Source organism: Mustela putorius, unplaced genomic scaffold (genome assembly GCF_011764305.1).
Source record: "Mustela putorius furo isolate JIRA1106 unplaced genomic scaffold, ASM1176430v1.1 tig00000095_pilon_pilon_pilon, whole genome shotgun sequence".
NCBI classification, from domain to species: Eukaryota; Metazoa; Chordata; class Mammalia; order Carnivora; family Mustelidae; genus Mustela; species Mustela putorius.
Genome location: NW_025421280.1, coordinates 2668268 through 2690774, shown reverse-complemented (window position 1 = coordinate 2690774; position 22507 = coordinate 2668268). Strand labels below are relative to the sequence as shown.

The 22507-nt window shown below is 41.7% G+C and overlaps 1 protein-coding gene across 7 annotated transcripts in view; it reads right to left on the bottom strand.

The window, feature by feature from the left end:
- Nucleotides 1–22507, bottom strand: part of FOXP1 (forkhead box P1) — a 528267-nt gene that overhangs the window by 315154 nt on the left and 190606 nt on the right. For 5 of the 7 annotated variants that reach the window (XM_013052518.2, XM_013052512.2, XM_013052546.2 and 2 more), the window contains one exon: nucleotides 8241–8301. The gene's annotated coding sequence lies outside the window, so the exon portion shown is untranslated. Of the gene's footprint in view, nucleotides 1–8240; nucleotides 8302–14300; nucleotides 14467–22507 lie in introns of those variants that run through there. The other 2 variants (XM_013052535.2, XM_013052527.2) reach the window with 1 other exon arrangement.

The window sequence follows — 22507 nt, the reverse complement described above, 5'->3', positions numbered from 1 at the left end:
TACAGCTGTTTCCCCTGCTTCCCTCATCCACCCATGATGAAGACTCCTGGCTTGACCAAAAATTAGTCAGGCTCCTGAACCCACCTGGGCACCTCCCTATAAAATCTAGTTTTAGCAAGAACCCTGCTAAGTTAGTTTAACTGCCAAGTCCCTCTACCACCTTCGGTATCTGACCACCACCGGTATCTGACTGGTTTCCTCATCTTCCATCATTCCCCAGGTAGTGTCTGATCACCCTGGCCTGTCTTCAGCAAGAGCCATGTTAGATCTGTACAGCTCAGACCCTCTGCTTACCCATGATGTTTTCTCTTGGTAATTTTCTGTCTACAGACGCCCACTCTCCTCCCTGGCTCTAAATTCCTACTTGAGCCCAATCTCTCTCCTGTATAAAATCTCACGGGGTATTCCCAACACCTGCTGTGATGGTCCTGAATAAAGGGTGCCCTGCCACCTTTAACAAGTAAGATTAATTTTTTTTCCTTTAATACCCTCGAACCTGCTCCCCTATTTCAGTTAATGGCAGCTCTGTCCTCACAGCGTTGCTTGGCCCCAAGGCCTCCATCTTCTTTTCTTTCTACCCACAAGCAATCCCTCAGATGATACCACCCCATCACTCAGCACAAAAATCTTGGAGTCATCCCTGACGTAACTTTTTCAAATTCCACATCTATTCCGCCGGGAAGCCCTTTGGCTCTTCCTTCAAATCAAAAGCCAGTCTACCTCTCACCAGCTCTACTCCCATCCTGACCTGCCATCATCCTGTCTCACTGGGATGATTACAGTGGCCTCCTAACAAGTCCCCCTCCCTATCCTCTCCCTTTGTTCACCCACAGGCAAATTTCAAAACAGCTTCCAGAGGGATCCATTTAAAGCATGAGTCAGATTTTGACCCACCTCAAAGCCCATCAGTGGTTCCCTATTTTACTAAAAGACAGTCTAGTGAGTTTTCAAGCCCTACTCAGTCTGACTCTGTTACTTCCTTTTTTGTTGTTTTTCAAAATTTATTTCACTTTTTTTAAGTAATCTCCATACCTAAGATGGGGCTCAAACTCAGGACCCCAAGATCAGGAGCCACTTGCTCTTCTGATCACACCAGCCAGGCACCGCCAGCCCTGTTACTTCCTGCCCTTGCTTCCCACTACTCTCCTCCTTGATGACTTGACTTTAGGCACATGAGCCAACTTGCTCCCTTTATTTAGAACAGGCTCATTCTTTGCTCCCGTGCTACCACACTTCACAGCCAGACTTACCCCGGTTATTTAGAGTTGGAACCCCTTCCTCAGGCGATCTGATCTGCCTCAGCCTCCAATATTTCTTCCCTAGAACGTATCACTGGGTATTTATACTTTATTTCCCTGCCCATCCCCATCCCCTAGAACCACGAGCAGAGGGCTTGACAGCGGTATCGTTCACGGAAAGATCCCCCATAACTTGAGCAAAGGTATCCATTAGAAATATAACGCCTGTGACACAGGTAATTATAACCACACGGAAACAGTTAAAATTCAGGTTAATAATTTATATTATTTAACCTAACATAACAAAAACATGACCACTTCAATGTGTAATCAAGAGAGAATAATAATTGAAGTATTTCACAGCTTTTTTTCCCATACAAAGTCCTTTAAATACTTTGTCAAATGTACACGTTCAGCGCATAAAAGTTTGGGCTAATTGCACTGCAAACGTGCGGCTAGTGGTTTCCATATTAGACAGGGCAGGTTTACTCAATTTATTCTACTCTGCTGTATGCTTCTTCCGTTTCTTAAAAATCCTTGGGCACAATCCACTAAATAGATTTCCTAACCCACAAAGGAGTGCCGGTGCCCACTCTGACAATCTCTGTTCTGAATAAACTTTAAAGTAAGTCATCTGTACTGAACAGATTTTAGGGCACTTCCTCTGACCTCGAGAGATAGCTCAGGACCCTCTGAAAGAGAAACGGATTTTCAGAAAAGAGAGGCCTGGAGGGATAGGCCAAGGAATTAAAGTACCATACCAAGCCACAGACTGAAATCATCACCGTCCATCCGATGATGCAAGACTGTTTTTTTAATTAAAAGGTAATTTTAAATAACTCATCACACTGTCAGATCATTAACAAAACATCTAATTACTTATAATTATACACTACATACATGCTAATATACAAAATTCAAGGGAAAATGTGCGTGATTTTCACACTTCAAAAAGAGGACATTTGAACAGAGCATAAAGACTTCAAGCTTTTTCACTCCTCTCCCCACCCCAGCCCCACCATGCAAAGGCTCCAGGAGTCGAAGAGTTCAGATCAAGGCCAGAGAAGTACTAGCTTACATGATTAATCTTCATTTTTCAATTGAGAACTCCCACTCATGAGCAGTCTTTTTAAAAAGTACTACAAACTTCAAATCTGAGCGTGACGCTGGACGGAAGGTCACCTTTTCAAATGGACTCAAAATAAGGATCCTACCACCAATAGAACGTTTGCTCCTTTAAGGTTCTGGATGTTACTAGATACGAGGGGGTAATGCAGTCAAGGTTAGCACAGATCTGCTCCCTTAAACAGGGTTTTGTTTTTGCACAGTTAAGCTTCAGATTCCTTCCTGAGGTTTGTGAATTACCAAAGGAAGGCAATACTTCCTACATCTCGTTAAGCTGTTATGTTGTCACCTAAACTGAGAATCTCTTTTTCCTAAGATGCTCAAGGTGAGCAACGGGATATCCATGCCCTTGGCAGATGGAGGAACAAAAACATCATTTTAAAAAGATGAAAAAACCATTTGTTATTCGGTTTTGTATTTCTGATGGCTCACGGTGCAAACTACGGCTAGTTGATAACCGCAGCAAAAATCGCCTTTATGACTAACTGCGCCTTCGTGTACATTTCAACAAGTGACTTCTGCTTGAAAACGAACTCTATTGAGCATATTTCTCTGGAAATCAATATTTAAAAATTTTTGTTCTTTGAAACTAACATTCAAGAGAAACAGCCCTTGTTTACAGAGTAACTTAGTTTAGCATTATGGTTAACAATGTTTAAAAACAGCTAACTTAAGATGCAAACATTTAAATTTTGAAGTTTAACTGTTGGGAGGCCAAGTCAGTTCTAGGAAAATACAAACAACATGAGGACAGTCATGTTTTCCCCAATTCCAACCCCTGTAAGAATATTTCATGTCACCCTTTTGTTGGGTTTAGGAGTAAGAACTCAAGGTTGTATGAGAGTTACAAATTTATTCATGTATTTTTTTTGATAGTTGCAGATTTAAGTGCTTGGGATGAGCCTTGAAAACATCATGCCAAGTGAAGGACATCACTCACCAAAGGCCACATATTGTAGGATTCCATATGGGAAATGTCCCAAATAGGTCAGTCTATCCAGAAAGAAAGTAGATTAGTCATTGTCCAGTGCTGAGTTGAGGTGAGTGACTGCTAACAGTTAAGGGGTCTCTTTCTGGGGTGCTGAAGATGTTCCGACACCAGACTGTGATGATGGTTGCAAACTCCAGGAATATACTCAAAGCCATTGAACGGTATTCTTTAAGCAGGTAAATTGTTTTGTGATATGAATTATAGCTCAGTAAAGTTATTAATAAACTTAACATGCCTGATAATGTTCATAATAGCACTGGCATGAAAGATAACAAGAAAATCAAGTTAAACTAATACAGCTTCCATATAAGGCTAAAATACATAAATCCCTGATACCCTGGTCTCCCCACTATAGATCACTTTCCCCCAACAACCAGTACTTGCCCTTCCGAACCCTGGTTATCATCATTGTTCATGATCTGGGTCTTCCCCTCTTTAATATAAACTCTACGAGGACAGAGACCATGACCTTCTTATGTAGCGCTATGATCTCACAACTAGCACACAATGATCAGTAAATACCTACAGTAGGATTTATGTATGTATGCAGTATGCACTTTGATATGAATCAATCAATCAATCAATTAATCAATCAGTCAGTGAAATCATCAGATAGGGGCAATTCAACCAGTCAAGTTGTGTTCGAACTGTCCCCTTAAATCTCTTCTCTGATTCTCCTATGTTCCTGGCCACCCTAGTACACACACTTCCCAGCCACCGCCACAGCTTTTTGCAACCAGGTGACCGTAATCTTACAAATTAAAGGTTAATGAATGGGATATGTGCATTTTAACTCATTTGCACCAAAGACAACTGCTTGGCTTGGACTTCACTATGCTTCAACCATGTAAATAATGACAAAGGCCAAGGTAGGAGAGCAAAAGAGAGAAAGAACCTGCCCACGTAAGCTAGACTGGTGAGACTCCTCTATAAGAGAGAAGGAAACCCCTATTTTATGTAAACCTTTGTCTGTTGGGGTCTCTATGCTGTAATACCAGCCTAGTCTTTACCCAGATTGTTAAGCCCAGGGATAGGTGTATGGGGAGAAGCAGGGAGCAGGAAGGTTTCCAATGCTTCGCTGAAAAAGCCAGTGATTCAGTCAGTGTGGTCATCTGGTGGCTCAATGAAGACACTGTTATGTCTACACAACAACGTCCCAATACCACTCAGAATGGTTATAAGAAAATGAATTTTATAAAGTGAATCTGAATCTCAAGCAAAAATGTATGTAGGCGCAATGCCAGCGTTCTGGGAAAGCAGAAAGAAAATGATGTATAAGCCTATATTAAACCACCAGACTAAGGCAGCCATGATAAAATGACATCAGTGTAACTATGGCCTAAATAAGATGTCTTTTAGGTCTTGTCTTGACATTCTATGTGACCGTGGGTGAGCTCCTGATCATCTATGGGACCACCTTCCCTGTTTGTAAAGTGGGGATTATAATCATTGCTACCTATCTCTCAAGAATGCTGGCACAAACCCATTTTGTAAAGTGTTCTGATCTACTTGGAAAAAAACTGTTATATCGCTACAAAGGAAGATGACCGTTATTTATGATTCTTCAGAACTTTGAATCAAAATTTGAAAAATGGCTTCATCTGTTTTCTCTGAATTTGCTTGGCCCCTTTATGCACATAAGTAGTTCTTCCCATAGTGCCAATGTAGACATATTTACCTACATCTATGCTATTAATGATTCCGAGATTTCAAATGTGACATGACATTTACTGAGAAGCACCCGGCATCTGAAATCAACCTCTTTTTGATGCTGGGGAGATGTGCTGGTTTCTCCATCATAGCATGGATATGGATAGCATGATCGTCTCAGGTTTTTGTTTACTTTTGAGAGACACTGTGCCCGTGGACACACATACAAGAGAGGGAAGGAGAGAAAGAGGGAGAGAGAGAATCCTAAGTAGACTCTACACTCACTGCTGAGCCCATTACAGGGCTCAATCCCACAACCCTGAGATCATGACCTGACCAAAGTTAAGAGTGGGCGCTTAACTGACTGAGCCACCCAGACGCTCCACATTCATCTCTTTTTAAGACTTATTCCCTGGGGGGTGCCTGGGTGGCTCAGTGGGTTAAGCCTCTGCCTTCGGCTCAGGTCACGATCTCAGGGTCCTGGGATCGAGTCCTGCATTGGGCTCTCTGCTAGGCAGGGAGGCTGCTTCCTCCTCTCTCTCTCTACTTGTGATCTCTCTCTGTCAAATAAATAAAATCTTAAAAAAAAAAAGAAAAAAAAAAGACAGACTTATTCCCTGGGAAGAAACAATAGCTATTCTAGCCATTTTATAGACTTTTTTTTAACTTTATATTTTTAATAAACCTTTTTGAATATATGAAAATATATAAATAAATATATAAAAATGAATAATATATAGAAAAATATATAAATATAAAAAATAAATAAGGATTAGTTTTCCAAGGGTCTGTGAGCTTGTTAAAAGGTTAAAAAAAAATTACATGTGATTTATTACTTAAGTCTCTATATCTTCACTAATTTCTAAAAAAACAAAACCAAAAACAAAAACAAAAAAACAAAAAAACCCACCTTGAAATGAGGGTTAAATAGGATGGAAGTGATATTATAGAAGAATAAAAATAAATAACCCAATGTTAATTGGGGGTAGGAAAAATGAGGTTGATTTTAAAAGATCTCAATCACAAAAAGCTGGAGTGGAAAATAATTATACAGAGATTGAACAAAAAAACTCTAACTCCGAGCTTCCTAGCAGTCAAGTTTAAAAGAAAAATTACATGAATTTGTTACTCAGCTTCCTTTGTGTGACGACAGTAGCCAACAGAAGGATAAAATTTTTCACTGTTCCTGAACTTTGACAAGGAGTTCCCCATTTGCAGTATATCATATCATATAATATACTGTGTCCTTGACATTAATTATAAAGAAAGAATTCTCTCTCCGTGGACTGCCTCTCTTAGTCAACACTAATGAAAATTTCTTGGAACTTTTTTTCCCCCCCAAACTTGCCCCTGTCTCATGATATTTTAAACTTTGAACAATATCACAGAATTGGAAACATATCATATCACACACATTCAAGTGGGCCCATTTTCAGGTCATGGGTGTTAGCACAGGCATTATAAAGACATCAAGTCAGAAGAAAAATAATTCATGCTTACAGGTGACTCCAAGGAAAACAATGAAAAGTGCTCAGGATGCCCTTATTTGAAGCTGTCAGGGTAACACAACTCTCAAGGTGAATATTTCATCTTTTCAACCACGCTTTCAGCTTTGTTTAATCACAGTTTTGGGCTCTGCCAGAAATCTTTGCTAGTTAATGGCACAAGTTGAGTTAAACACCTGGCACAGCTTTGTATGAGGAACGTCCTGGACTGAGATCTCGCAGGGTTCATGCAGACCAGGAGACACAAGGTACAGCCAAGCTGAGCTGCTGTGGCAGAGATGGAATGGCCCACAAAACAGAAGATGTATCTGGCATGGCCCTTCACAGAAGTTTGTAGATCCCCGAAGTTAATTAAGCCTTCCTTCTTAAGACTGGAAAACTGAGACTCAGAAAGTGAAGTGCTTGGACTTGATAACCCCCAATACCAGTTGGAATCTACCCCTTTCCATGCTGCCTCGTAGAAATGAGACTGTCTTCCACGGTGAGCAAGCAGGAGCTTCCCACAAAGGTTTTATTTAAACAGCAATGATGGTGAAATGCAGCAAGTGATTTTTTTGGCCTCTAATCAAATGCACCAGAATGCGACACTAACCATGAATCCATACCTTTAAAAGGCATTCTAGAGTCCCAGAATGCTAAGATTAAAAACAAAAGTGATCCAAGAATCTTCACATTATAAAGGTTAAAAAAACAAAAACAAAAACAAAAACCCAAAACGTGTATAGCTAAAGAGTAGGAAATCTCTGTCTTACCAATTCATAAACTCAATTTAGTCATATCTGGGTGGAGACCTCGTGCAACCAGGGGAGCAAGGAACCTGTTTTACAACAGACACAAATCCACGAACGCAAATGGAGCTGTTACTGGCCTAAATTCAAGAATCAAGTGAAGATGCTCCTTGACAAACCTCAGCCATGAAAATGACCGGCAAGATTAACTTGGAGCAGAAGACCATGGCCTCACTAGAGCGAGACCTCTGGAAATCAAGAAAATACCGGAGCATCCGTAAGCATTTGAAACGCACTTTTTTTGTTCCCCCTCCCCAAAGTGGGTTTGAGAAAATTTAATTTCGCTTTAATTCATCAAGTTACATTAGTCTCTCTGCAAACTTCTATTTTAAAATCAAATACTCATTTGATTTTCAAGCAAGGTCAAGAGAACGAGGCAGCCTAGCGCTGACATCACAGGGGGGTGCCCCATGCCACTGAGCAGTTGCATCAGTGCTCTGGGTTGCTACGGTGCTTGACTATTAATTTCTGAAAGAAGGTGATGATAAATCCGCCAGATGAACATCAATGGTATGACACCACTTCGGCACAAAACACCGACAGGCGCTACTCGGCGCTACTCGACAGGCGCTACTCGTGGTCGCAGCAAGTTCGCTTTTATGAATCACCGCTTTTGTGATGTGCATATTCCTTTCTAACTTTAAGCCCACGGAGTCCACCACCAAAAAATAAATAAATAAACAAATAAATAAAAGTTCAGCTTCAACAAAGAGGAGAAAATTTGAAACCATTTGGGGGGGGGAGGGTCCCTCTGTGGACCATTTCTTAAGGACAGTCTTTTCTTGAAAGATCTCCCCCAAAGATGCTACAGCATGCGGACTTATGCACAAATGCATACGTATTTTTGGCAGCTACAGAGATCGGAGAAGAGTTGAATTGAGATATATCTAGAAGGAAGGAGATATGGGCCAAGATATAATCCCACTAATCGTATTGCATTTACCTTTTTTGGCTTCTGGAAAGCAATCTTCAGGTATAGTCACCTCAAAAGGTCACTTCTTACCCTGAAAACAAAAGAGAACGTCACAATCTGAATGTCAAGAGACAGCACCAACCACCTATTTGCCTGGGACAGATGCAAGGGCAACAGAAGGACTTGGTTACGTTGCATGGCAAATGACTTTTCAGAGTTAATAAAAACAAGTCCCAAGACCAGTGATCTGGAGCACAGGCCTGTGAGCGCCTCAAGACAACAAAAACAACGTGGGTGGAGAAAGTCAAGGTGAAACATTTCGAATTTTGCAAGTGAACTTTTTCTCATCTTGTCATCGATCAATTTATTTTCTGGTGCAATAATACGTGACTCATAGGCCTTTGTTTTTGGAAACCAGTCTGCTCCTTGAACGTGTCTGTTTGGTTAACATCCACAACATCTCTGATTTCATTAACGCACGGGGCTTGACTCCCCCCACCCCCACCCCCAAGAGGAGAGTGAGTTCTTACAGACGAGATGCTTATGCTACCCTGGAACCTTTCAAAATGAACAGGAGCACCAGGATCTTCAAGTTTGGGGAGGGCTGGGGGGTTAATCAGTTGGTGAAAGCTGTTCACACTGTGTTTTCCACTTAGCATTTATCTACCAGATCTACCAAGTTAAATAAAAATGGTTTGTGTCAGATGAAATAAACAATTGAAACCGAGCTCCCTAAAACACAAAGAAAGCCTGGAACATGTTTTATCCCACATCTACTCCTGCATCTGCATACTCTCTTATGCAAAACAGTGTGTAATCCTCTAAGAAACATTACAAGCTGCCTCTTTCTGCCCATGTAACTGGGATCAACATATGGCACAAGTGAAAAGAAAAACATTTGTTTATTAATTTAGAGCAAGATACCGACAGGGTACAGGACTCACTCCACATCAGCTGACCAAATGCTCATGTCATTTTTTATGCAAGATGCTAAGATCGTATCATCATTTTACTAAAATGTTAATATCCTTTTGCTCACTCTTCAGAACAATATGTAATGAAGTGGTTTTAATTTTATACAGAATATATCCCTGCTTATCCCTCTGCTGTCAGCCCTGAATGTGGAAAGGCAAACATTATTGAGAAGAGTTAAATCTTATTTCACAAGGGCTAAAATCTGAAAGTGGCACTTTGGTGAGTACTATCTTTGAGGAATTGATCTGAGGCCAATTTATGACATTTCCACAAGCAAGTATATGCAGATTCTTGCCATAAAGATTGGAAAAAAAATGCAGGCTCTGAGTGAAATCATAATTTTCATGTTTACTGTAAGAGGAAATTGGAGGTTTTCATCATAAATGTTCACCATTTGGGTGGGGGAAAACCCTAGCCCTGGGACTTAAAATTACTATTTTGCAACCTGCCCCAAGCCTTTTTGTTTTTACACAAAACAATTCAAATTGAAAATGAAAATTTTGAGACACACTGCTGATGTGTGTCCCCAGGATTGGTTTCTCCACTGGTGAGAACTCTGTCACAGGACAAATAGTGCTAAGAAAACAGGGAGCAATGATGTTGGGGTCCTCAGGGTAATGGGGGAGATCTGCAAAGCAGCCCCACTCCTCCCAAGTAAGAGGAGCTCGTTAGATACAAGGCACAGCGATAATCTCAGACACGAGAATCTCCATCTTACCACGCGTACAATCTTAAATGGAAAGGAAGTGAACTCTGGCAGATCTTACTGAATTCAAGGCAAGAATGGCCATCCTACCTCCTTTTTACTTGACATACCCTCCAATGGGCATGCTCTAAACTAATGTTCATGTTCATCCATTGAGTTACATTTATTTTTGCATGTTTGGCAGTCAGATCTATAGTATTAGACTTTGCAGTGCAGATGAGATTGTTATCATATAGGCCTGGCAAAACAACTGGACTTTATTAAAATTTAATTTAAAAGAAAATCCTGCTGAAAATGCGTACTTTGAATCAAGTTATCTTGAGCCCTGGATTCAAACCTGTAGAAGGATTTCAGGGAAGAGCAGGGCCTATTTCTCTCCACACCTGTCTACACAGTACAGTGTGTAAATGAACAGAACAAAAATATATGCTGATTTACCCTCACAGATTTTACAAGTATAATTTTCCCCTAGGGAAACTAAATTATACAACTGACCCTCCAACTTATAATTACTCAAGCAATACAAAATCAGCTACAGTTAATTTTTACTTATACAAAAAGAAAGAAAGAAAGAGAGAAAACTGGCAGTGGGATACAAATCATGTTTTCCTCTATTGTGAAAGTTCCATAAATTTTAATGCATATGCACATTTGACCAGTCATTAATTTATTTCTGTTGATTTTAGTTTTTAGTATACATTAGCCAAGTAATCTAAAAGATATTTTTCTGGCTTTGCAGAGAAAAGATTAATAGTTCAACAGCTGTTTGCCATCATGCTAAATTAAATGAAATGTGTCAATATAACAGACAAGAAAATTAGGGAGTAGTACTGGGGCCTGAGTCTGCATCATGACGAGCCTGGAAGAATCAGAAATCAACAACTAGCAGAACAACCTGCATTTCATTTTTTTTCCAAAATGTAAAACTTCCGTTTCCAGAGTGGTTTGCAATTTTTTTTTAAACAATCACTTTTACTTATCAAATATATCAACTAGTTACCTGAATGCTTACTCACCCCACAGCATCAAAACTAAAATTAAATGGTTATGTAAAGCTTTTTAATATAAAAAAAAATATTCCCCTCCAGCCCACGCATCTTCTTTTAAAATGCTGTTACCATCTGAAGTGCATTGTCTTTTTCTATCTTTCCGAAGTTTCCCATTGGTTTTAGGTTTTAAAAGTGAGCCAGGAATATGGTAAATAAAAATGATTTATTCTCCTTTGTGTCATTCTCTGTACAGTTAGGATCCCGTGAACACTGGAACTGTTCCTGGTGTGGCCGCCTCACCATTGTCTGCAAGAGTGCTGTCCACCAGAATCTACGCGTTGACCATAAAGACCTTGAGCAAGACACCAACCTTCAGCAGCAACCCATTCATTAGAAAGCTCACGGTACTGCCCTCTTCCTCTACCCCTCCCCACGTGCCACCCCTTAAGAACTCCCCACTGTCTGCGGACCTCTTAAGTTAAACAGTGCTTCAAAGTCACACTTCATAGGGTGTATTTTGCCCCCCAATTTCATCAACGCAATAAAGAATATATAAATGCCAGCTGGCGTGGAGCCAAGCTGCAGGTAAACACGGAGGCTGGACTTCACTTCACAAGACTGAAAATGAACAATATACACTCGACTTTTCCCACTAAGAGGTTGTCCCCCCTTTCTTCCATGGCAGCTGAAGGAAACGACGTGCATCAGGATTTCTGCATTAGGTTTCATTTTGCGTGATCATACTAAAGGGATGGGGAAAAACCACCATGTTTTTCATCTTAACCTTCAGTCCACCAAATGAGGCCTGAGAAGATACTGGGCACCAGTGTCCCCAGCGATGCAAGGATGTCACAGCCAGCTCCAGGCCCACGAGGAAGGTGGCGATTTAGTAATTTGTATCTGGTTAGAGAAGACCTTCTCTGAAAGCCCAGGAACATACCTCAAGCTTCTCATACCCCAAATACTCCAATCAAAGGACACGTACTTCATCTAAGAAAATCAAAGGTCTAAATGGGCCAATTTCCAAGAGACGCCTGTCTCTTTAACTAGAGACTCCTAACTCATGTGGATTTTCGTGTCTTGTTTTTCAAAGATTTCTTAGGAAAACAGGAGCATATCGACACAAATTTGCCTAGCTGAAAAATGATAGTACAAGGGTCACTTCGTTTTCTGCACTCGAGACAAGAAAATCCACTCAGAAATCAACCGCAGAGGGTTTTTTCTCTGCTCTAATAACTTCAATACTGAGTCAGGCTTACAGAAAGAAAAAGCAAAGAGGGCAGGAAGGAAGAGAGAAAAAGAAATAAGAGGGGGAAAAAAAACCTGGGAGCGCAAAAGAGGAGAAAGAGGAAAAGAAGGAAGGGCCATGGGAAGGAAAAGGCCCAGCTGTACGGTTCAGGCCTTTGGGACACCAGCCAGGCTCGCTGGTTCACAGTCTCTACATTGCTGTTACTTCTGTCTACCAAATGAACCCACCGTCCCCAAAAGTCCCCTCCTGTGGCTGCGGGGCACATTTTGCTTCCTTTCTCCTCACCCTCTGGGACTCTCACCAAACCGTGGCACCAAACCTTGGGGTCCATTCTCCTAAGAAAAACTGAAAATACTAGAAGATAAGCCAAGGGGCACGGACAACCTGAGGCGAGGGGAGGCATGCCCCAGGGAGGGGGGGACTGCTGCAGGCCGGCAGCCCCCACTCCTGCCCCCACCTATAGCAGTACCACACTGGTCCATCTCCTCTGGATAAACTCCTCTCGCTTACCTTACAGAAAAGTAAAACCCTGGTCATGGTCATGTGAAAATATTTTATAGGTATCCTTTAACAGCCTTTAAATGTTGAAACCTAAAAACAATATTTGCTGTTTTCTCTTTGAAGCTCTAACAAAGCCTTTGTTTTAGATTTACCTTTAGTGTGCAATAAGAGTTAATAATCAAATCCATCCCAACCCCCACAAATGTTAAACAAAAAGATAAAAGAAATGCAAATAGCTATTGTCATGGAAAGTTAAAGTACCTGTCTGTATTTTTAAGTGAAAACTATTATCTCTATCAATCAAAATTTAAGAATACAATAGCGCTAATCACAGAAGGTGCTCTGACGGAGTTACTTTTACTCATAAAAAAAAGTATTTTTCCCCTTAAAAACCGAGTATAAAAGTCATACACTTACAATTAGATAAGGTATTTGTAATTTTATTATTAAAAACCTACAGCAGCCTCACTGTTAATAAATGCTTCTAAGTCTCTAGACTGATTTGTACCCAAGAAGACCCAACTCCCTACATATTTTAATAAGGTTGATGAAATTTTATTTAAATTCTCACAGTTTCCAACCTGCGGGGGAACAGCACACTCTTCTGTTGAAAAGAGTTACTCAAGCAGAGGCAACAGTTAACTGGTAATGCAAACTCCTTCTTTTAGACCCTGGACACAATTCCTAGTGCCTGAAATATCTTTACATAGGACATATCTTCCTTGGGTGGCTCGTCCCTTCTTTGCTGTGGCAATTCATTTTTGAAATTATAATACTGTAAAAGAAAGCCGAATTCTACCATCATAGCCCAGAATGATCTAAGTGCACAGTACATCAATTTCTCGGAGTTTTTTTTTTTTTTAATCCACTTTTTAAAAAGACTGGATTAGACCCTGAATATGGTGCTTTCTAAAGACAGTACGGGAACAAAAAATAGCAAGACCCCAGATAGTAAAACAAACAGCTCAAGATTAAAATTCCTAGAGCAAACAGTTAAGCCAGGATGCCATTATGCAGGCTGAGCCTGGATGGATGTCTCCTCCACCGTGGGGCCAAGAGGCTGTCACCCCCCCCACCCCACCCCACCACCAGCAAGATCAGATTTCCTTCCCTCCCGACCGCCTCTCTCAGCATCATGGCCAACCTCTCTAGTGTGCTATTAATATCAATGAAGAGACGATTCGATTTCCACTAAAGAAAACCCTTCCTATTCCGGCACAGACCTTCGGGGAGGACCCTGGCCCGGGTATAGACAATACCGCAGCAGAGTTTCACTGCTTTCTTACAGTTCGGTCTTACACACTGTTTGAAGGCTTTTAGCAAACAATGGCAGCATTATCTCCAGGATAGTTACAAAACAGGATTTGTTAGGACAAAGAATAATAAAGCTGTTCCTCTCTCTCTCTCTCTCCTTCTCCCCCCACAACCCACACCCCCACTCCCCGCCCCGGTTCCAAGAGGCTCTCTCTCTGCCAGTCCAAAAATTCAGCCCCGGTTCCTAAGAGGCACCTGTACTCGTCTATTTCAAGGCGGCCAGCAACTGACAACGGCCCAGGAACCAGGACCCAGGTCGCTGTGGCTGGCGGGAGGCGCCCAGAAGAGCAGGAAAGTAGCCTCTCAACATTTGTAAAATGAAACAAAGTATCAGCCTTGGCTTCGCACACACTTACCGGCTCATGGTGAGGAAGGAAAGCTTTGGGGCCGGAGAGGCAATTTTCACACAACAGAAGAAAGTTGAGAGTTTGTAAGGGAGAAACTACAGGGGCTTGGAAGCCTGCGGGCTCGCAGGGCTCCCAGGCTGGCGGCAGTGTGAGGAAGGACTGAAGGTATGTGGGCTAAACACAACAAAAGCCACTGCCTTACTCTAGATTAAATATGCAGGAAGAGGCCCCTTTGCATAAACACAAACACTCAGCAAATGAATAACTCGCTCAATCAGACGCCTGCTGTGCCTTCTACCTGTCCTCTCCCTGACAGGAGACCCCGCCGGTTGCAGGGCACAAGCACTAAACAGGAGACAGTTAAATGCTATGTTGCTATAATAACAATTAAAATGAATTGCATTCATTAGTAATTAAGAACTCACTCCTGGAGTGGGGGGGGGGGGATAATGGGGGAGCAAATATAGTGCCATTGTTTTATCTCTAGCTACTCCGAAAAGAAGTTGGCATAAGACCCATCACTGGAGATTTACCTTAGCTTGCATTTAAATCTTAAAATTCAATGAGAGTTGTCAACAATCACATTTTTCAGCCACAATACACCTTTTGTTTTTTGTGCTTTGCCACACTATAAATCGTTCCTTGGGACCCATACCTGTGAAGGGTCTATGTTATCTATGTACAAAAATTGACACATATAAAATATACACACACCCATACATACCCATGTGCGTGCATATACACAGGTACACACAGGCACGCATGTAACACTGACCCGTATTTAATTAAAGGAGGTAAACAAACAAAAAACCCCATGCCACTTTGCACTCTTTAGTTCACTAATGATTTAAGGAACATAATTTGAGTCTTCCAAAAATACATCCCAAATGCCTGCCTTTCAAATATCATCAATCCTTGCCCACTCATTTAAAAACATTACCCATATATTAGAAAGGATGCTTTTAACTGAGTGGCCTCAACCACTTATAATTTCAATTAAATAACATAATTACAGTCAACAATTTTCTCCATTTCGGCAGAGAATATACCATACCTCAACATAATTTGTCCTTAGAGCCAAGGAATTTAAGCAAAAGGAAAAACACACAGGCCCCAGGAATTCACTACTGCCTTTCCTCTCAGCCTAGGGAGTCAACACACTCACCTCTACCCTCCTACTCTATGTTCCAGCTACATGTTGGTCTTAGTAACTTAATTATTTTTTAATAACTTTTGCAGTATTAAATGATTTCGATTGAAACATAAGTAAGATTATGTTCCCCTACTTCCTTTTTAATGCCACCGAGTACTATGGGGGCAAATCCAGCACGGCTATGCTATGGGACGTGTCTACGTTATTACTTGGACCAAAAAGGGTAGGTCACAGATCCTTCCCAGCCTCAGAGAATGTACTGCAATTAGGCTAGCCAAAGGAAATAAGGCAGCTTTCTATTTCAAAACCAAGTTCTATTTTATTAACACAACACTGCTCAAGGGCTATATCATTCTACTGCAAAAGCAAATGAATATTATTGAAAAGGTTTTTTTTTAATTATTAACAAGCAGAGGAAGCCCATCTCAAACATATATTATGACATAACTTGGAAAAAATATTAAAAATTTTTTAAACTTTTGCACCCCCACCCCCCAGAAGAAAAACACAGGATCTCCCTAAGAGGGGTTCCCAAAGAAACTAAAGATGCCTCTTCTGTTCACTATTTTGTCTTGAAATGACCTTCCAAATAAGGTGTTAGATAACCTCCTTCCACAGACGATAGTGATCTAACCTTGATGCAAATAAACCATAGAACAAAATTTAATCAGTATATCACTATGAAAAAGCCTTTGTCCATCCCCATGGAGCTTCTAATGACTGTTTTGGCAGTTCTGGCGGGTAGTTATGCTTCCTAGCTCATCTATATCTCATACTGGTTGAGCAAGCTAATGGAAGTGCTGTTAGTGGAATCCAATATTAATGCTCTCTATCGTGCAAACCTGGATGCAACTGAATATATTATACAATTAGAGGTGGTATCTAATTCCATAGGTATTAGATACTGTACTCGAAATTAATATTTTAATGAGGAAAGTGAAATAAGACGACGAGCCAGGTAAGGGATGCATGCATTGTGGCCCAGCTAAGCCTCTTGTGGCAAGAAGGCTGGATCCTGGCGCGAACGGCACAGACACGGGGATTGTGACAAAGATCCGTATGCAAGCTTTAGATGCTGAGTGACACATACTGATGCACAGAGTCAAAGATGTCATCCTCACATAAGCGCCCCTGGCTGTAAAGCTTGAGAGAGAAGGAAGGAGGCGAAAATGGAGGCGGGGGGAGTTGCAGCGAGACCTCCAGAAAATAAACAGGGTGTACAGTTTCAAAGGCTGCAGACACAGACATTTCATTGTTCAAGCCAATTATCAGTGAAAAATAATAACAACAGATGGATTCAGAGTCACTGACTTTTCATATGCACTTCATCTCAGCGGAACAGATGATGAAACGCGAGAGCTATCTCAAAAAGGCAAAACATCTTTCAGTAAAAGAACTCTACAGTCCAGATGGGGACCTTCTAAGGCTGCTGATTATCTTCTTATAATGTTGTAAGATAGACTTACTAAAACATTTCAGGAACTGATCAGATATGATGCGTACAATGGCCTCATTATTGGGAGGAGTTGCTTCAGACTTGTGACTAAAGCGGGCAGAGATTTCAATAAGGTTAGGACTGTGAGTTTCCTGTTTTCTCATCAGGGGCTGCAGGTTCCAACTAAAACTGGAAATCTGTGCACAACAGAGAATAAACCAGCACCCAAGGAGCTTGTGCTTGTGCTCTTCTCTCATTCAAGCGAAGAAAAAAGAGATAATAAACCGGGACTGCGAAAAGGGCATTAAATTATTCTGAACCATTCTATCACAACGGGGCGGGCGGCTCCAAAGCAACTCCTTATTAAAAGCATTCAGTGACGGGGCGCCCGGGTGGCTCAGTCGGTTGAGCGTCTGCCTTTGGCTGAGGTCATGACCCCAAGGTCCTGGGATTGAGCCCTGTTCAGTGGGGAGCCTGCTTCTGCCTGCCATTCTGCCTGCTTGTGAGCTCTCTCTCTCTCTCTCTATATATATATATGTGTGTGTGTGTGTGTGTCAAAAAAATAAATAAAATTGTAAAAAAATTCCTTCTTAAAAAAAGCATTAGTGATAAAGTATCATCGCTTACAGGCAGTTAGAACATCTTAACTATCCCTTGCCATCAGTGATCGCAAAATGTAATTTGCTTTTAGTAGGAAATAAATACACATTTCAACGGTGGTATGATGAACAGTTGTACTAAATGCCACCCAAACACCCAGGTTAAAGCCGCGGACTTATCCCAAAGCATTCTCACTTCACTTAAAGTCAGTCTGGCTGAAAAGACACAGCAGGTAAACCACAACCCGAGAAGCTGCTATAAAAGTAATAGAAAAAGTTAAAATTTCTAATCAGGTAAGACTCATCACTACTGAAGAAACGGCATATCTGTTTTGTCTCCATCCGCCCATTCATCGTTAATTCCACATTTATAATTCTGCAAAAATCTTTCTCTGAATCGACATGTCATTTGAAATCAGCGTGCTATAGAGAAAAAGAAAAGCTGCTCCTCCCACTGTTTACTAACACACTTATCATTTAAAAAATATTTTTATGAGCACACTGTTGACTTCACAAGTCTAGAATGTAAGTTAAAAAAAAAATTTTTTTAAGAGCAAGGCTTTTCTTTCAAAGTACTCTGACAAAAAAGTAAATTCATAGCAGAACATACAAGCACGAAGAAAATATCGCCAAGGGCAAAATTCTGCAACTGCTTTAAGAAGCAAACAAGAACACAAAAGATGTGTAATACAACCATCTGGCTCTCCTCGTACTATATCAATGCCTCAACTTTATCCCCCACCCCCTTAGCCAGCCCACACCAATGCCACAAAACCAAATGGCTTCACTTATGTTTCCTGCACGGCAAATTTACACAATGCACTGAGAACGCAAAAGTTGATTTTCACACATAAACTAGCATCTTGAAATTTTCCCCCACTTCAACTATTTCGTTGAAACTCACTATGATGAAGATGTCCCCACAGGTAAAAAAAAATATGCTTAGGCTCAAGAGAAGCCCCCTTGCAAGCTTTCATCTCTACCCTCTTGTGTTTTCTATTATAATCAGATACTAGATGAGGATATCTGAAAGATGAATTCTGAAATTATTCCCAGTAAACCTTTACTCTTTTTTGTTCTTTTGGCTCTAAATGGTGGGTTGTTTCCCTTATTATTTGAAAGAACCTCACTCATTTTTTTATCACCACCCTTGGAAGTCAGCATGCTGACTAAAAATCATCCTCATCTGGCTCATTCTGCAAACATCAACTGAGCAACTATTGTGGGGTCAGAAGTCTGCTGGACTACAGATGACCAAAACCATTATTTTCCCAAAGAAGAGCAGAGGCTGCCTAGTACATGAAACCAGAAACTTTGGTATATCTATCTATCTATCTATAGATAGATAAATCCTCTACACATAGGTAGGCTAAAGCATTTTATTTATTTATGTACTCATTCGGAAGGTGGATATTTGAAAAGTTAAGGCACACTGCTTTCAAAGGTGGGAACTAAGACTTTTAATGGAAATCTCTGGGGAAAATCAACATAGGCCATCATAAATGGGTCTCACAAAGGGGCAACAATCAAAAAGTAGTAACTGGGAAAGAGAGGTTCTCGTGGGCCAACTCTTGGCTTTTCTGCAGGGCATGTTGGAGGCAGGTGGTCCATATCAGGCAAGCACTCTTGGTTGGAATCAAGACGTGCACGTGGGGGGCCACGTCTGGTTTATTTCTGTTCTCTTGCTGACGTTGGTTTGTACCTCCCCTGCCTCCCTCTCCATGCTCCAGGATGAGAAAGCTGAGCCTAGTTTCTCAGGGAGCTGATTTTCGATTCCCTTCTGGGTGTATCTGCCCCAGACCACAGAGGCTCCTGGTCTGGACAGCAGTGGTAATCTTAGGACACACACAGCGGATCTAGCCACCGGGCAAGGGATTCCACTAATTGTTTAAGCCTGCTCTAGGGTCTGGCCACCAGTTGGCAGACGCAGCTCATGGCTGTCTACCAGACCTAGGTTAACACAGCTGGAGCCAGATGACAAGCTCTCAAAGAGAGTCTTCCCATGGCCACATCTGGCTCCTGGCGGCTCCGGTCTGCAGCTAAACAGATTTCGTTTGGTTTTTCTGGGAAAGTTTCGGCAATGGATAAAACCAGTCATGTTAATCTTGACCGTGGACACTTCAGTGTCGGGCAAACTATCAGAACATAAACTCCATGAAGGCAAGCACTTCATCTGTCCTGCATGCTGTATGTCAGTACTGGACAGTGGCTGCATCCAGGGGGCGGTCAATAAATGCATATGGAATGAATGACACTAACCAGTATGGTGATCTCATTCCAGCTCCTCTATTCCTATTGTTTAAGCACCACGGCTCATACCTGGGTATATACAGAAGGGACCACCCCTCCCCCGCACAGCAGTGGCTCCCTAGTTAAATATTGTGGGCCCCGTTGTGGGCAGGCTGACCCATGGAGAAAGACACATGAGAATGAACGCACTCACATAATCCGAGGAGGGGGAACCTCTTGAACCTCTTCAAGAACCCTGAAAATAACAGCCTCCTGTCTTATACCCATGTCCCCGCTTTACTGGGCCGCAGACTACACAACTTGGCAGCTGTGAGCCCACAGTGCTTGCAAGTGACTCGAAAGAAGAGTCTTAACTTTTGACCACCAGAAAAATGCCAGAGAATGAGGCAACGTTTCCTGGCACCTTTTCATCCCATTTCCCTTCCCATGCCTCTCTTGCTGAATTCTCTGACATTGGCAGATCCCAGTTCCCTTTTCCACTCAACTCCGACCCATCGCTCGGCTTTTCCACACCTCGTCACCTCTCCGGGTCCCAATGGAAACACACTGGCAAGCGCCAATGTGATTTAGAGCCAGGTGGGACCTGCCCTCCTGGCTCCTTAGCTAGGAGGGTTTCTCTGTACCAAGAGGATGCTATGTTAATAATGCTGATGCTGGGCGGGGGCGGGGGGGGCGCTTTAATCCTTAGGACAATAAAGTTCCACTGAATGCCCTCCCAGAACTTGACAGAGGACCAGGGACGTTTGGCAGAAGCCTGGCATGGCTGTTCACATATGATGCTGCTTCCCCAATACAGCAAGTTAACGTTCCTAAAACAAGAATGGCTGAAACGGGCAGATGACTTTGACAAGCTCAGCATATGGTCTTCAATGAAGCAAAGCTACTCAGAAGTGCACTAGATGAAGCTTTTGCCTGAACCCCCTCCCTTTTCCGTCGTGTAAAGCAGCAGGGGTAGGGGTGGTTGGGGGGAGTCCTTTCAGCCAAGTGTTTAAGTTTCTGAGAGCGGCATTGTGTCCACTCCGGAGAACTGGGGCTTCCAGTTCCCCTCGGAAGGAGCCGCGTACTCCTAAGGGGTGAGCCAGGAAGACCCACCCTTAAAAACCCCTCTCATCCTTTGTCCCTACTTTCTGGAATTACTTTAAAAATGGGAAAACGGCGTTCCAGAACTCCACGATCACAGTGAAAATGTAAGATAATCAAGGGAGAAGCGGGACAACAGGATGAGGATGCTTGATGCCTACTCCTTCCCTGGGAACAGGCCAGAAGGTTTAAAAAAAAAAAAAAAAAAAAAAAAAACCACCAAAAGAAACAGAAAAAATAAATAATTTTTTTTTTTTTTAAATTAGGGGAAAATGTCAGGGGAGGAAGAGAGGGCAGCAAGGCTGACCATGAATATCTTTATTTCTTAATGCTTCCTTGGGTTACCTCAATTAATACTAAATACTATATAATATCCAACTGCACAGTCTAGTCCAACCTGGCTAGCTCAGTTCTCAGGAGTGAACTCAGCTCTGCTGCTTACGGGTCTCGTGATCTTAGGCAAGTTACTCAAGTTCTCTGTCCCTCAGTGTCCTCCTCCATAAAACGGGCTTAATTCTAGTGCATAATGTGCTTTTGAGGAAGAAATGTATTAATGGGAAAAGTGCTTACACAAGTGACTGGCACACAGTGAGGGCCACAAGAAAGGATAGCCACTGTTTTCACAGGCAGGGATAATACAACTTATGTAAATCTCAAACTTCCTACGCCTCATTTCTGCCATCTCTACAAGCTGTTAATACGATCTGGTGATCTACCACGCTCAAAGGTAGAGAAAAGGAGAGAATGTGTATTGGATTTGAAACTCCTTAAAAACACAGTACTCAAATAAAATCAAAGGACTGATATTTTCCCCTCCATGCTGGGTGGAGAATCCTAGAGGTAAGACTGGAGTTTTCACCTCCTTCAGTAGAGGGTCGGTTCTTAGGTAGGAAAGAGCCCTAACCTAAGCTCAGAGTCAACCTGCTTATCCCACCAATGACCAAAAAGAAATTGAGAGGGGGCTGTATGGAACGCTCAAAGAAGGCAGGAGGAGAAACCGGCCGGGAAGCAAAAGGTATTGAAACACATTTTCTTGTACTTTTCAAGTCTGTGCATATAGATTCTGTTACTGATTTAGGATCTTAAACAGTTTGTTTATTTTTTAAATGCCTTTCAGCTCACCTTTAATAACATGTTTCTTTGACTTGGCTGAACTATGCCTCAGAAGAATTACAAGCGGGAATATGGCTGGGTGAAAGGTTCAGTGAACTAATCCACACCTGGTCCATGTGAAAAAAAAAGGGGGGGGCTCATATTTTCCATATAGAAACAAGTCTCTTTATATGAACCAGGCTTCTATTTAATCGGTAAGGCTCTTTCCACATCGTACAATCTTTCATGAGCTTCTTCAGTGGGGTGGGGAAAAGGCCACAGAACCACCACCCAGTCATACTGTGGAAATTTATCAGTGACAGTGGGGGCGGGGGGAAGAGGAGGAGAGAGTGGAAGAAAGAAAACCATAATCCCGTCAGAATAGGAAGTAGATTTATTTTACCAGAAATTCCTCAGCCAAGTTTTACCAATGACAAAAGAGGGTAACCTCAAAACGGACATTCAGTGAGACATATGTATGTCTTTGTGACCAAAAATCCATTTTCTCTCACCCCATCTGTGTGACCCAGACTTTGAGGTGGAAAGAATAAGGTTTTGGTTTTTTTTTTTAAGATTGTATTTATTTATTTGACAGACAGAGATCACA